General features: G+C 44.9%; 1 protein-coding gene across 1 annotated transcript in view; it reads right to left on the reverse strand.

The window, feature by feature from the left end:
- The window catches only part of LOC122944238 (voltage-dependent calcium channel subunit alpha-2/delta-3-like), a 448,666-nt gene that overhangs the window by 34,434 nt on the left and 399,884 nt on the right, over positions 1-14,348 (reverse strand). The gene's annotated exons all lie outside the window — the stretch shown is intronic.

The following is a 14,348-nucleotide window of genomic DNA, read 5'->3' on the forward strand; positions in this document are numbered from 1 at the left end:
ATATGGTGGGGCCCAATGCCGTTCTAAGGATGGTAAGGCCTGAGCAGGTACAGGCATTAGTCAATTGGGTGGCCGACAGTGGATCCAGCACGTTCACATTATCTCCCACCCAGTCTTCTGCAGAAAGCGCACAGATGGCGCCTGAAAACCAACCCCATCAGTCTGTCACATCACCCCCATGCATACCAGGGAAACTGTCTCAGCCTCAAGTTATGCAGCAGTCTCTTATGCTGTTTGAAGACTCCGCTGGCAGGGTTTCCCAAGGGCATCCACCTAGCCCTTCCCCAGCGGTGAAAGACATAGAATGCACTGACGCACAACCACTTATGTTTCCTGATGATGAGGACATGGGAATACCACCTCAGCATGTCTCTGATGATGACGAAACACAGGTGCCAACTGCTGCGTCTTTCTGCAGTGTGCAGACTGAACAGGAGGTCAGGGATCAAGACTGGGTGGAAGACGATGCAGGGGACGATGAGGTCCTAGACCCCACATGGAATGAAGGTCGTGCCACTGACTTTCACAGTTCGGAGGAAGAGGCAGTGGTGAGACCGAGCCAACAGCGTAGCAAAAGAGGGAGCAGTGGGCAAAAGCAGAACACCCGCCGCCAAGAGACTCCGCCTGCTACTGACCGCCGCCATCTGGGACCGAGCACCCCAAAGGCAGCTTCAAGGAGTTCCCTGGCATGGCACTTCTTCAAACAATGTGCTGACGACAAGACCCGAGTGGTTTGCACGCTGTGCCATCAGAGCCTGAAGCGAGGCATTAACGTTCTGAACCTGAGCACAACCTGCATGACCAGGCACCTGCATGCAAAGCATGAACTGCAGTGGAGTAAACACCTTAAAACCAAGGAAGTCACTCAGGCTCCCCCTGCTACCTCTTCTGCTGCTGCCGCCTCGGCCTATTCTGCTGCTGCCGCCTCGGCCTCTTCCTCCGCCTCTGGAGGAACGTTGGCACCTGCCGCCCAGCAAACAGGGGATGTACCACCAACACCACCACCACCACCTCCGTCACCAAGCGTCTCAACCATGTCACACGCCAGCGTTCAGCTCTCCATCTCACAAACATTTGATAGAAAGCGTAAATTCCCACCTAGCCACCCTCGATCCCTGGCCCTGAATGCCAGCATTTCTAAACTACTGGCCTATGAAATGCTGTCATTTAGGCTGGTGGACACAGACAGCTTCAAACAGCTCATGTCGCTTGCTGTCCCACAGTATGTTGTTCCCAGCCGGCACTACTTCTCCAAGAGAGCCGTGCCTTCCCTGCACAACCAAGTATCCGATAAAATCAAGTGTGCACTGCGCAACGCCATCTGTGGCAAGGTCCACCTAACCACAGATACGTGGACCAGTAAGCACGGCCAGGGACGCTATATCTCCCTAACTGCACACTGGGTAAATGTAGTGGCAGCTGGGCCCCAGGCGGAGAGCTGTTTGGCGCACGTCCTTCCGCCGCCAAGGATCGCAGGGCAACATTCTTTGCCTCCTGTTGCCACCTCCTCCTTCTCGGCTTCCTCCTCCTCTTCTTCCACCTGCTCATCCAGTCAGCCACACACCTTCACCACCAACTTCAGCACAGCCCGGGGTAAACGTCAGCAGGCCATTCTGAAACTCATATGTTTGGGGGACAGGCCCCACACCGCACAGGAGTTGTGGCGGGGTATTGAACAACAGACCGACGAGTGGTTGCTGCCGGTGAGCCTCAAGCCCGGCCTGGTGGTGTGTGATAATGGGCGAAATCTCGTTGCAGCTCTGGGACTAGCCAATTTGACGCACATCCCTTGCTTGGCGCATGTGCTGAATTTGGTGGTGCAGAAGTTCATTCACAACTACCCCGACATGTCAGAGCTGCTGCATAAAGTGCGGGCCGTCTGTTCGCGCTTCCGGCGTTCACATCCTGCTGCTGCTCGCCTGTCTGCGCTACAGCGTAACTTCGGCCTTCCCGCTCACCGCCTCATATGCGACGTGCCCACCAGGTGGAACTCCACCTTGCACATGCTGGACAGACTGTGCGAGCAGCAGCAGGCCATAGTGGAGTTTCAGCTGCAGCACGCACGGGTCAGTCGCACTACAGAACAGCACCACTTCACCACCAATGACTGGGCCTCCATGCGAGACCTGTGTGCCCTGTTGCGCTGTTTCGAGTACTCCACCAACATGGCCAGTGGCGATGACACCGTTATCAGCGTTACAATACCACTTCTATGTCTCCTTGAGAAAACACTTAGGGCGATGATGGAAGAGGAGGTGGCCCAGGAGGAGGAGGAGGAGGAGGAGGAAGAGGGGTCATTTTTAGCACTTTCAGGCCAGTCTCTTCGAAGTGACTCAGAGGGAGGTTTTTGGCAACAGCAGAGGCCAGGTACAAATGTGGCCAGCCAGGGCCCACTACTGGAGGACGAGGAGGACGAGGATGAGGAGGAGGTGGAGGAGGATGAGGATGAAGCATGGTCACAGCGGGGTGGCACCCAACGCAGCTCGGGTCCATCACTGGTGCGTGGCTGGGGGGAAAGGCAGGACGATGACGATACGCCTCCCACAGAGGACAGCTTGTCCTTATCCCTGGGCAGCCTGGCACACATGAGCGACTACATGCTGCAGTGCCTGCGCAACGACAGCAGAGTTGCCCACATTTTAACCTGTGCGGACTACTGGGTTGCCACCCTGCTGGATCCACGCTACAAAGACAATGTGCCCACCTTACTTCCTGCACTGGAGCGTGATAGGAAGATGCGCGAGTACAAGCGCACGTTGGTAGACGCGCTACTGAGAGCATTCCCAAATGTCACAGGGGAACAAGTGGAAGCCCAAGGCCAAGGCAGAGGAGGAGCAAGAGGTCGCCAAGGCAGCTGTGTCACGGCCAGCTCCTCTGAGGGCAGGGTTAGCATGGCAGAGATGTGGAAAACTTTTGTCAACACGCCACAGCTAACTGCACCACCACCTGATACGCAACGTGTTAGCAGGAGGCAACATTTCACTAACATGGTGGAACAGTACGTGTGCACACCCCTCCACGTACTGACTGATGGTTCGGCCCCATTCAACTTCTGGGTCTCTAAATTGTCCACGTGGCCAGAGCTAGCCTTTTATGCCTTGGAGGTGCTGGCCTGCCCGGCAGCCAGCGTTTTGTCTGAACGTGTATTCAGCACGGCAGGGGGCGTCATTACAGACAAACGCAGCCGCCTGTCTACAGCCAATGTGGACAAGCTGACGTTCATAAAAATGAACCAGGCATGGATCCCACAGGACCTGTCCGTCCCTTGTCCAGATTAGACATTAACTACCTCCCCATAACCATATATTATTGGACTCCAGGGCACTTCCTCATTCAATCCTATTTTTATTTTCATTTTACCATTATATTGCGATGCTACCCAAAGTTGAATGAACCTCTCCTCTGCCTGTGTGCTAGGCCTAAATATATGCCAATGGACTGTTGCAGTGGTGGCTGACATGAAGCCTGATTCTCTGCTATGACATGCAGACTAATTCTCTGCTGACATGAAGCCAGATTGTCTGTTACGGGACCTCTCTCCTCTGCCTGGGTGCTGGGCCTAAATTTATGACAATGGACTGTTGCAGTGGTGGCTGACGTGAAGCCTCATTCTCTGCTATGACATGCAGACTGATTCTCTGCTGTCATGAAGCCAGATTGTCTGTTACGGGACCTCTCTGCTCTGCCTGTGTGCTAGGCCTAAATATATGCCAATGGACTGTTGCAGTGGTGGGTGACGTGAAGCCTCATTCTCTGCTATGACATGCAGACTGATTCTCTGCTGACATGAAGCCAGATTGTCTGTTACGGGACCTCTCTGCTCTGCCTGTGTGCTAGGCCTAAATATATGCCAATGGACTGTTGCAGTGGTGGGTGACGTGAAGCCTCATTCTCTGCTATGACATGCAGACTGATTCTCTGCTGACATGAAGCCAGATTCTCTGTTACGGGACCTCTCTCCTCTGCCTGGGTGCTGGGCCTAAATTTATGCCAATGGACTGTTGCAGTGGTGGCTGACGTGAAGCCTCATTCTCTGCTATGACATGCAGACTAATTCTCTGCTGACATGAAGACAGATTCTCTGTTACGGGACCTCTCTCCTCTGCCTGGGTGCCGGGGCCTAAATATCTGAGAATGGACTGTTCCAGTGGTGGGTGACGGGAAGCCAGATTCTCTGCTATGGAACCTCTCTCCAATTGATTTTGGTTAATTTTTATTTATTTAATTTTTATTTTAATTCATTTCCCTATCCACATTTGTTTGCAGGGGATTTACCTACATGTTGCTGCCTTTTGCAGCCCTCTAGCTCTTTCCTGGGCTGTTTTACAGCCTTTTTAGTGCCGAAAAGTTCGGGTCCCCATTGACTTCAATGGGGTTCGGGTTCGGGACGAAGTTCGGATCGGGTTCGGATCCCGAACCCGAACATTTCCGGGATGTTCGGCCGAACTTCTCGAACCCGAACATCCAGGTGTTCGCTCAACTCTAGTTGTCACAGTTACAGAATACAAGAGCTATGTAATGCTCACGCAACACTAATCCCTTACATTGATTTTGCGATCCTGTTGAATGGAAGCAGGAGACAAATTCAAAGGAATATCACTGCAGGATCAGACTACTCTAAACTTTTTTGTAGTCTGTAACCATGGAGACATACACTCACCTAAAGAATTATTAGGAACACCATACTACTACGGTGTTGGACCCCCTTTTGCCTTCAGAACTGCCTTAATTCTACGCGGCATTGATTCAACAAGGTCCTGATAGCATTCTTTAGAAATGTTGGCCCATATTGATAGGATAGCATCTCGCAGTTGATAGAGATTTGAGGGATGCACATCCAGGGCACGAAGCTCCCGTTCCACCACATCCCAAAGATGCTCTATTGGGTTGAGATCTGGTGACTGTGGGGGCCATTTTAGTACAGTGAACTCATTGTCATGTTCAAGAAACCAATTTGAAATGATTCAAGCTTTGTGACATGGTGCATTATCCTGCTGGAAGTAGCCATCAGAGGATGGGTACATGGTGGTCATGAAGGGATGGACATGGTCAGAAACAATGCTCAGGTAGCCCGTGGCATTTAAACAATGGCCAATTGGCACTAAGGGGCCTAAAGTGTGCCCAGAAAACATCCCCCACACCATTACACCACCACCACCAGCCTGCACAGTGGTAACAAGGCATGATGGATACATGTTCTCATTCTGTTTACGCCAAATTCGGACTCTACCATTTGAATGTCTTAACAGAAATCGAGACTCATCAGACCAGGCAACATTTTTCCAGTCTTCAACAGTCCAATTTTGGTGAGCTCATGCAAATTGTAGCCTCTTTTTCCTATTTGTAGTGGAGATGAGTGGTACCCGGTGGGGTCTTCTGCTGTTGTAGCCCACCTTTCTTTCCCATTCTGACATTCAGTGTGGAGTTCAGGAGATTGTCTTGACCAGGACCACAACCCTACATGCATTGAAGCAACTGCCATGTGATTGGTTGACTAGATAATCGCATTAATGAGAAATAGAACAGGTGTTCCTAATAATTCTTTAGGTGAGTGTATAAGTCAATATATGAGCTGCAGACATCTTAAGCAGGGTGCTTTATCTCCTTAAAGAAACCAGTCCTATATGGAGACTTACTGGTACTGTTCCCTGGGAAAATAATATGCAAAGTGGTATCTCCCAGGAAAAGAGAACCGTCTCGCTAGCGCAACTTTCTGGAAGTGGCTCCTTATGAGACAAAGTCCGACTCTTTAACAGGACTTGGAACCTGACAAGGAAAAATAGACAAACCAAATATCCATCCATAGACAGCTGCTTCAGGGTGCTTGCCCCTCATCAGTACAGAGTAGGACTCTGGGTGTCTGAGCGAGGTGACTTGGATGCAGCTTAGGCTGGACGGTGACAGCCTTGAACGGAGACTTCCTGGAAATACTCCATGGTATGGAGACTTACTGGTAAAGCTCCATGGGAAAATAATATGCAAAGAGGTATCTCCCAAGGAAGAGAACCATCTCACTAGCGCCACCTTGTGCTGTAGACACAAAATGGTAAAACACTTTGCAAAGTTGCTTCATTATTTTTACTGCATGAAAGCAAAAATGATTTCAAAAGTATGCAAACCCCAGCTACCTACAAAACCTCCAAATGTGTCCTCTGTTAAAAATTAAGCTGTCCTTTAAATTCTCAGCCGTTCCTAATTCATTCACTTCTGATAATTCCTATTCTGATGCTGTGTTTTATCAACTCTCTCCCAATAAATCTTCATTAGAGTGCTCATTTTTACGTTCTTTCTCTAGCAATGAAAAAGAGATTCTTACTGTCATGTCACCATAGGAATACCCTATTGACTTGTGACTGATGAACAGAGACGAGAGAAACTTTGAAAATTCATCTTTTTTCACCCACCAATGTATTTCACCCCATCCAGATGTATCTGACTGTAAACTTCTGTGAATTTGCAGTGCTGTATCTGACCGTGGTCTAATAGGTATTTAATATAAAATCATATTTACGTCCATGGATAGCGTATTGTCATTGTGGCCACTGGAGGGCGCCGGTGCTTAGCTTTGTGTCAGCCTCAGCAAACAAACAAGTATATGTGTATGTAAAAATGATTTTCCTCATGTAGTTTCCCACAAAATGGATCCTTTCTTGCACCTTTTCCCTATAATTAGTCTTACTGCATCAAAAGTGAGCAGAGAACAAGGACAAAATATAAGCTGAGTGAATTAAAGATGATGGCTGCTTACAGCCCCTGCCCCCAGCAAGCATCTAGGACCCTCGCCGTAGGTGGACCTGCCAAAAGTTTCATGCGGCCCCCCTCAGTGCCTTCTGGAGAAAACGGAAAAAAATAAATAAAATATATTCGGGGAATTCATGACTCCACATTCAGTAGGGCAGACTTAAGAAAACCATCCAAAAGAAAAACTGCCTCTGCTGCCCTTAGCAACCAATCAGTGAGCATCTTACATTTCTAAGGCGCAGACTGTGAAATCAAAGCTGAGCTCTGATTGGTTGCTATGGGCAAGTAGGAACTCTGAAAAATGAAAGGTGGAATCTGATTGGTTGCTATGGGCAACCAGTTTTCATAAATCTCCCCCACTGTGTTTTCCCTTAGAAACAGCGGAGCAGATGTACCAAGACTGGCATTAAAATTACAGCAAATATGAAGGCTTGTCAGGCCACGCCCCTCTTTTAAGCCTCATCTACTTTTAAATAAGTAAATAGCTGCAAATTATTTTATTATTATTAAATGATTGCTTAAAGGGAACCTGTCACCTAAAAAACGCCTTCCAAACCACCAGCATTACCTTAAAGGAGCCAGCAGTATGTTCCTAAAGATCCTTTTCTTTCTCCGGCCAGATGCACCAAAATCTTGAAAAAACTAACTTTAATCCCCTGCACGCGCTATATAACAGCAGAGTTTGACGTCAAGGGGGCGGCGGCCTCCTCAATTCAAGTGAAGATAACCACGCCCCCTTTCCCTGCCCCTTTGCTTTTGATTGACAGCCGATAGCTTTAGGCTGTTCAGCAGAGCCGGCCGAGTGTGAGTGTGCGTCAGACGTTCATGTGCATGGCTGTCAATCAGAGGTTAAGTGGCAGGGAAAGGGGGCGTGGTTATCTTGACGTCAAACTCTGCTGTTACATAGCGCGTGCAGGGGATTAAAGTTCATTTTTCAAGATTTTGGCTCATCTGGCCGGAGGAAGAAAAGGATCTTTAGGAACATACTGCTGGCTACTTTAAGGTAATGCAGGTGGTTTGGGAGGCGTTTTTAGGCGACAGGTTCCCTTTAATTATGGTGTGCGCCATAATCGGCACCTTTTTTACACCACAAGAGTGGCGTAAAAAGCTTTAAGAGGACCCGTCACCTCTCCTGACATCTCTTTTATTAGTATCTACTTGCATTCCTCATGTAATAACAATTCTAAAGCATCTATTGTTATGTCTCTGTGCTATACTGTTCCTCTATTATTCCTGCTAGAAGTTATAAATGAATTGCCAGCAGCTTGCAGTGAAGGTCCAGATAGGATTTACTGATTGGGAGTGTCGGCCCATGTTGTAGGTGGGTACAAACTGACAGAAGACTGGGCAACAGAAGTAGGCAGGTGTGGTGCCCTAGAGCAGGGGTACTTTCAAGTCTGGACAATTGTGGACATGTGCCTGTTTCCCCTATGTAAAGTCATCAACTCCTTACTTTATTTCACTTTATAGGGTTAACTTGCACTGACTTTTACTATTTAATACTGTGTAACTGCATTTTATATGTATATTGTGATATATATCCTGATCATTTGCACTGTATTTGCACAGCACTGTTAATGAATACTGAGAGACTTGTAAGACTTTTTAGCTAATAATGATAAGCTGGCAATTTTCCACAGCTACCATAGGGTTTAAAGAAGAGCATGTTTATGAGGGAAATAGCCAGACTTGTTTACCACCAAAATCAGACAGACTGACCTTTTGGATGTCTGGTTCAGCTCTGTTATTATGTCTAAAAAACAGTTTTTGTCTGGAAAAACTGTTATGTCGTCATTGAATATCACTGAAGCTCTAATGCAACTCTATGAGAGATGGAAAGTGTAACATTGTATTTGTTTATGCTGAGTTTCTCCACTTCACCCCTCCCACTGGAAGGTTCTAGTTCGTCCAGAAACTGTATATAAGGAGAACAGTCAGAGCCCCTAGTGTTCTGCAGTTAGGGATCAGTGCTTAGAGGAAAACACTCATGTAGTTTAGCCACCAGAAGAAGATGCTGAGGTGAGGATGCCGAGCCACAGGCCCTGGATCTCCATTTAGCCCTATGACCAAGGAGCCAGCCGGACTACTGAGCCATAGAACGTGGGCCTCAAGGGTACCAGACTTCAGAGATAGAGATGGACAGATAGCTCAATCCTTTCCTTAGCTTCAAAACCTTCTTCTGCCAGGGAGGAAACTAGAGAAGCCAACCCCATGCTCTTCCATATATTATTTTGCACATGAATTCCTCCAGTAAAGAAGTACACCGTTTTACTACAGACCCTAACTCTCTGGACCCATCGGGGTGCACCATGCCTTACCATACCTTCCGGAGAGCAGAAACACGTGGTGACACCTAAAAGGTCTCCGGGGGACCCAGCATAGCATTGGGGCCACCCCAAATCCAGCCACTGCACAGGGACAATAGAAGTAGGCAGGGCCTACAATACTGTAGTACAGCACAAAGTACCGCACAGCAGAACCAAATACCACAGTGCAGAATCAAATACTGCCACCTTCACCACAGCATTCAAATGTATCACTGTTCTGAGCATAATAATACACAAGTTCAGGAGGACAGCTGGCCAAGTACATAAGTACCTGATGATCTTTGCATTACTTAAAGTGTAACTGTCATGTTTTCATAAAAAACAACTATTTTAGCATCTGTTACTGATGCAGCAGCATTATGCATCAAGCAATCTGTATTTTTTTCACATACCACCGTTTTCCTTGAGTTTTTCCCTTAGTTACAGCTGTTTAAACATTTACAATATGAGGACCTTCTCAAGATGGCTCCTCTGCCAGTTCTCTGAGGCCAAAACTGCTTTCCCTTACTTCACATACACACTTGCTGTAGCCAGCAGCTTCCTGCCAGCCAATCAGATTGGATTACTGAGAGACACGCCTCCTCACTCTGAAGCCTAATGCAGGCATGCAGTATGAAGGACCGCCCCTCCATCTTCCTGTCTTCTTAGCCAGAGACAGACAAGCCCTAGCAACTAGAGAGAAGAGATGATAGGAATAGCTCACTCCTGTGCAGATAGGGACCAGGTGCTCTAGGCCACGAATACTGTATCACCCATACAGAAAAAGGTATTGAAATAAATGGATAGGTAGGACTGGCACTCTGTATGCGTGGAATAATATGGATAAAATAATAATACAGTAGGTGATCACACAATTTAATTCAGCAGAAAAATAAAAATAAAAACATGTTAAAAATACATCCTGGTGTGTATATATAAAAACACATTAAAAAAATAGATAGATATAAATTAAAAGATTACAACAGCAGTATTAATTCATAAAATGATCCAGACTTGTGAAATTCAATAATCAGTGGCTGCCACTGAGGAAGGGGCAAGAGGACCCCGAAACGCGTCTGGCGTGATTAAGCTGATAACTCCTATTTTCACCAAGGCCTTTGTATAGAGGACACAGATGATACAAAACCTGTGAACACTCTGTTTTAATATTTGGAGCGCTCCAAAGAAAGAAAGAAAAAAACTTCATATACAGATATCGTAAAGCGAAGTTCCCGTGAGATCTGACTACAGCTACGGACCGGGAGCACGTCAGTTCCCGCGATACCTCGCTACAGTCTTCAAACCAGAGGTACGTCACAGACCACGTGAGACGCGGGTGCCCTGGGATACAGGCAACTTGCCGGAAACTGAGAGTCTACCATAGACCACGCGATTCTAGCGTTTGGCCTCAACAGTACGGAACTTTGCTCACTCTATTTGTCAGGTAAGCGGCACCTACCCTGACTTCAAACTACCATCCAGGCCGAGGTAAGATATACCGTTTCCTCTACCTCTGAGCACACAGCACTTTACTTATATATTAAATCAAGTTGTGATCAAAGATATTTCTGGGAACTAAACTCTACTCATAGTGCTCTTTATTTGTGGACAACATCTAAAATAACTAAATCATATGATACCCACCTGTTTTCCTATAGACATTATTGAGTGAAAGGACATATCTTCTTTGATCTTGTTTTCCCAACCAAAGAAATTATATACAAGAAGAACCTTTTCTTGGATCTATTTGATTATTGAATTTCACAAGTCTGGATCATTTTATGAATTAATACTGCTGTTGTAATCTTTTAATTTATATCTATCTATTTTTTGAATGTGTTTTTATATATACACACCAGGATGTATTTTTAACATGTTTTTATTTTTATTTTTCTGCTGAATTAAATTGTGTGATCACCTACTGTATTATTATTTTATCCATATTATTCCACGCAGAGTGCCAGTCCTACCTATCCATTTATTTCAAGCCCTAGCAACTGTCTTTTAAGGGAGCAGTGGAAAGGGACAGGAGACATTAATAAAAGCTGTTATTATAGGTAATTACAGATCTTTTGACAATCATTGACAGACTAACTCAGGTATACATGCCTAGATCTAATAAACTAGCAAATAAAAAAATATATGACAGTTACACTTTAATGCTTAGGCTGCATTCACATTTCAGAAATTCGGCAGCTTGATCAGACGCAAATGCTGGATGTCAGCCGGACAAAAGGCTATTGCATGCAGCGGTTTTTGTCTGGCCGAAACCCGGTATTTAATCGGCTAGACCCCTTTGCAGTCCATGGGGATCCGGCGGTGAAGTAGAGTATCCAGCAGGATCTCCAAAAGTAGAGATGTGAAAGAGGCCTTAGAGCAGGGATGTCAAACTCGTGGCCCTCCAGCTGTTGCAAAACTACAACTCCCATCATGCATGGGCATACTACAGCTATCAGGGAATGATGGGAGTTGTAGTTTTGCAACATCTGGAGGGCCATGAGTTTGACATCCATGCCTTAGAGCATTAGATCATTATGTACCCAGTCATCAGCCGTGAAAAGGGCTTGGGCAAGTCCTTGGGGTCTATGGCCAGCCCGCCCCTGCACAGATCCATAATATGGGGATCTTAGATTAGTACTAGAAACTTGAGACATTAATTTGACTGATTTAGGCTAGGTCTACATGGTTACTCAACATCCCATAAGGCCAAGAATTGCAGTATGGCAGTGGCTACATTGGAACTAATGAAAGTCAGCATTTTCACACAGAAATGCATCAGGGAGTCGCAACGCAACTGCATTCATTTTCATTAGTTGTGCTGTTGCATCACGACATTACTATCTACAGACTGATGTGTCGCATCCCCAAAGTCGTCAAGTAGCCTTAGCCTTACAGTATGTGAACACCCAATCGTTATAGACTGAAGACATTGTGACAGTGAATTATACCTTGACCATTCTATAATATTAGAGTGTTAATATTATAATCAGCAACTTTTCTAGTAGGAATATTACAATACTGATTTCTAACCATTCCAAGCATGAATTCCCAAAATACATGCAACAGTGGATATAGTAAAAGTCCTTCTATCCTTGAACTCCAGGGATGTAATTTTTATTACATAAAAAAAATATGTTTTTGTGAATTTCGCTTTCTGCTTTAGATTGTCAATATAGTGTGGGAACATATGTTCTTGTGCAGATATTTGGCATTTTTGCTGCGTCCAAGACCCATCAGGAATGTTTGACACTTCTTTGTGCAGTATTGGAACGAGCACAGGGAGATAAATGGACTCGGCTTGTGTGAGGTGACTCAAAATCCACTGGAGACAATTTATTCTCAATTATTGGCTTCATTTTTGTTTATTTTGCCACAAGATGGGAAATCTGTTACAAGGCCTCTGGGATATTTTCATGATCTGGCCCAATTCTGACATTACTTCAATAGGATTAGCTCCAATTTATCAAGTTAATATTATAAAAGGAAGAAGAAAGAAGAAGTTATATTTTCATACATGGAATGTAGACATAATATACATTATTCTTTATTACAGAGAGTAATGTGTGTCAGTGAAATTCAGTATATCCATCATTAATGTGAAAAGGGCATCAATCTTTCTAATAACTGCAATAATTATGAGATTATAAAAAATAATACAGCCTGAAGCAAATTTTATCTCCCATAAAGTAGGTTCTGATTGTGATATGGGCTGCAAGGTCTCCAAAGGTTACTAGAGAACATGATTGACTGGCTCATGCTGAAAGAAACACCAACAATTATGGTCAATATAAACTTTAATCCTATGACTGTATTCTATACTCATATACTTTTGTCACACCCACCTCCTGCCATGTTCCTTGATGCAGCTCACGTCTCCAGCTACAGGATGCCATTTGCTCCAACCTAGCTCTATAAATACAACTCTGTTATTCTTCTATCTGTGTTCTCAACCAACCAAAATGCTGTAATCAAGCTACCTTTATGTTCTGTGATCCGTGGCCATGCAACACTGTGCACTTTTAAGACTCCGTCTAATGATGTCTTTAAAACCTTATCACTCCACTGCCGGAGCGATAGGTTTAATAGGTTCCATAGGTTCCAGAAAAGTGTGTTTTACTACTGCCTACCCTGTTATTAACTTAGCTTATCCTGGCTTTGTAACTGACCTTCTGCTTGACCCTCGGATTGCAAGAACTCTGCTGCCTTGAACTTCTACTTGACTGATTATGATAATTTGTGCCCTGATTTGGTACTGTAGATTGGTTTTCCATTCATCTGCATGTCAGTCTCTGTGAAAGGAGACTATTCCATTGTAGTGAGACCATAAATGACCAAGAGAATCCACTACTCGTATACTGTAACATCTTAAAAGGTTACTAGAGAAGGTGAATAACTGTCTCATGCTGCAAATGACACTGTTGTAGACAATATAAACTGTAATTGCGAAACGCTATCCTATAATTTATCATCATTCTGTATTATAGACTGCAATAACTCCTTTAACATTGATACCTACCAAATCCAACGAACAGACAAGTTGTATAAATTCTCTGTGTGATTGACTAAACATTTGGAGTGAAGATTCCTTTACATTTTCAAGAATTTTGTAGAAACATATTAAGCTTTATACTGACAACAATATGGAGCCACAAACTCTCTGTGTGTCGCTATATAGTACTCTGAATAGCACAATCTTGTAGATTAAAATATCTCAGTAGTACAGAATGCAATGGAATGAGCATTCTGCAATTTTTTTCGGGATTCAAAATTACACTGAAGGCAGATGTTTTTTTTTTGCACAGCTCACCCTAAATTTGCGTAATCCAGACACTCCCGTAATACGAAGAAAAATGCAGCACGGATGAATGCCCCGGATCTGGGGTCATGAGAGACTTCAGTAACAAATTTTCAATAGATCCAGAGCCTTGGAATTTTAAATAAAACATAACTTTTTTATACGTGCTGTCTTCAGGGGGTTTGGCCCCACTGAATTTGTTAGGTCCCATAACACAAAGATTTTTGCTTTCTCTAGGAATAAATGGTAGGTGTTCATCTCCTGGTTGTATTAATATATTGGGGCTAAATTTATTTTATTCATTGGATAGTTTTATATCCCATAAACTAGCACGAACTGTTGTTGGCCCGTCTGGCATCCTATGCTCTGCATGAGAGCCAAAAACCTTTGTCACTGAAGCGACGAGGACACAGCGCAACTGAAAACTAAAAAGTAAATGAAGCTTGGCGTTTTTTTTAAGTTAGCAGTTGGGTATTGTAAAAGTTGGTATTGTTAGAAAAGGCAAA

This window comes from Bufo gargarizans, chromosome 7, assembly GCF_014858855.1.
Source record: "Bufo gargarizans isolate SCDJY-AF-19 chromosome 7, ASM1485885v1, whole genome shotgun sequence".
NCBI classification, from domain to species: domain Eukaryota; kingdom Metazoa; phylum Chordata; class Amphibia; order Anura; family Bufonidae; genus Bufo; species Bufo gargarizans.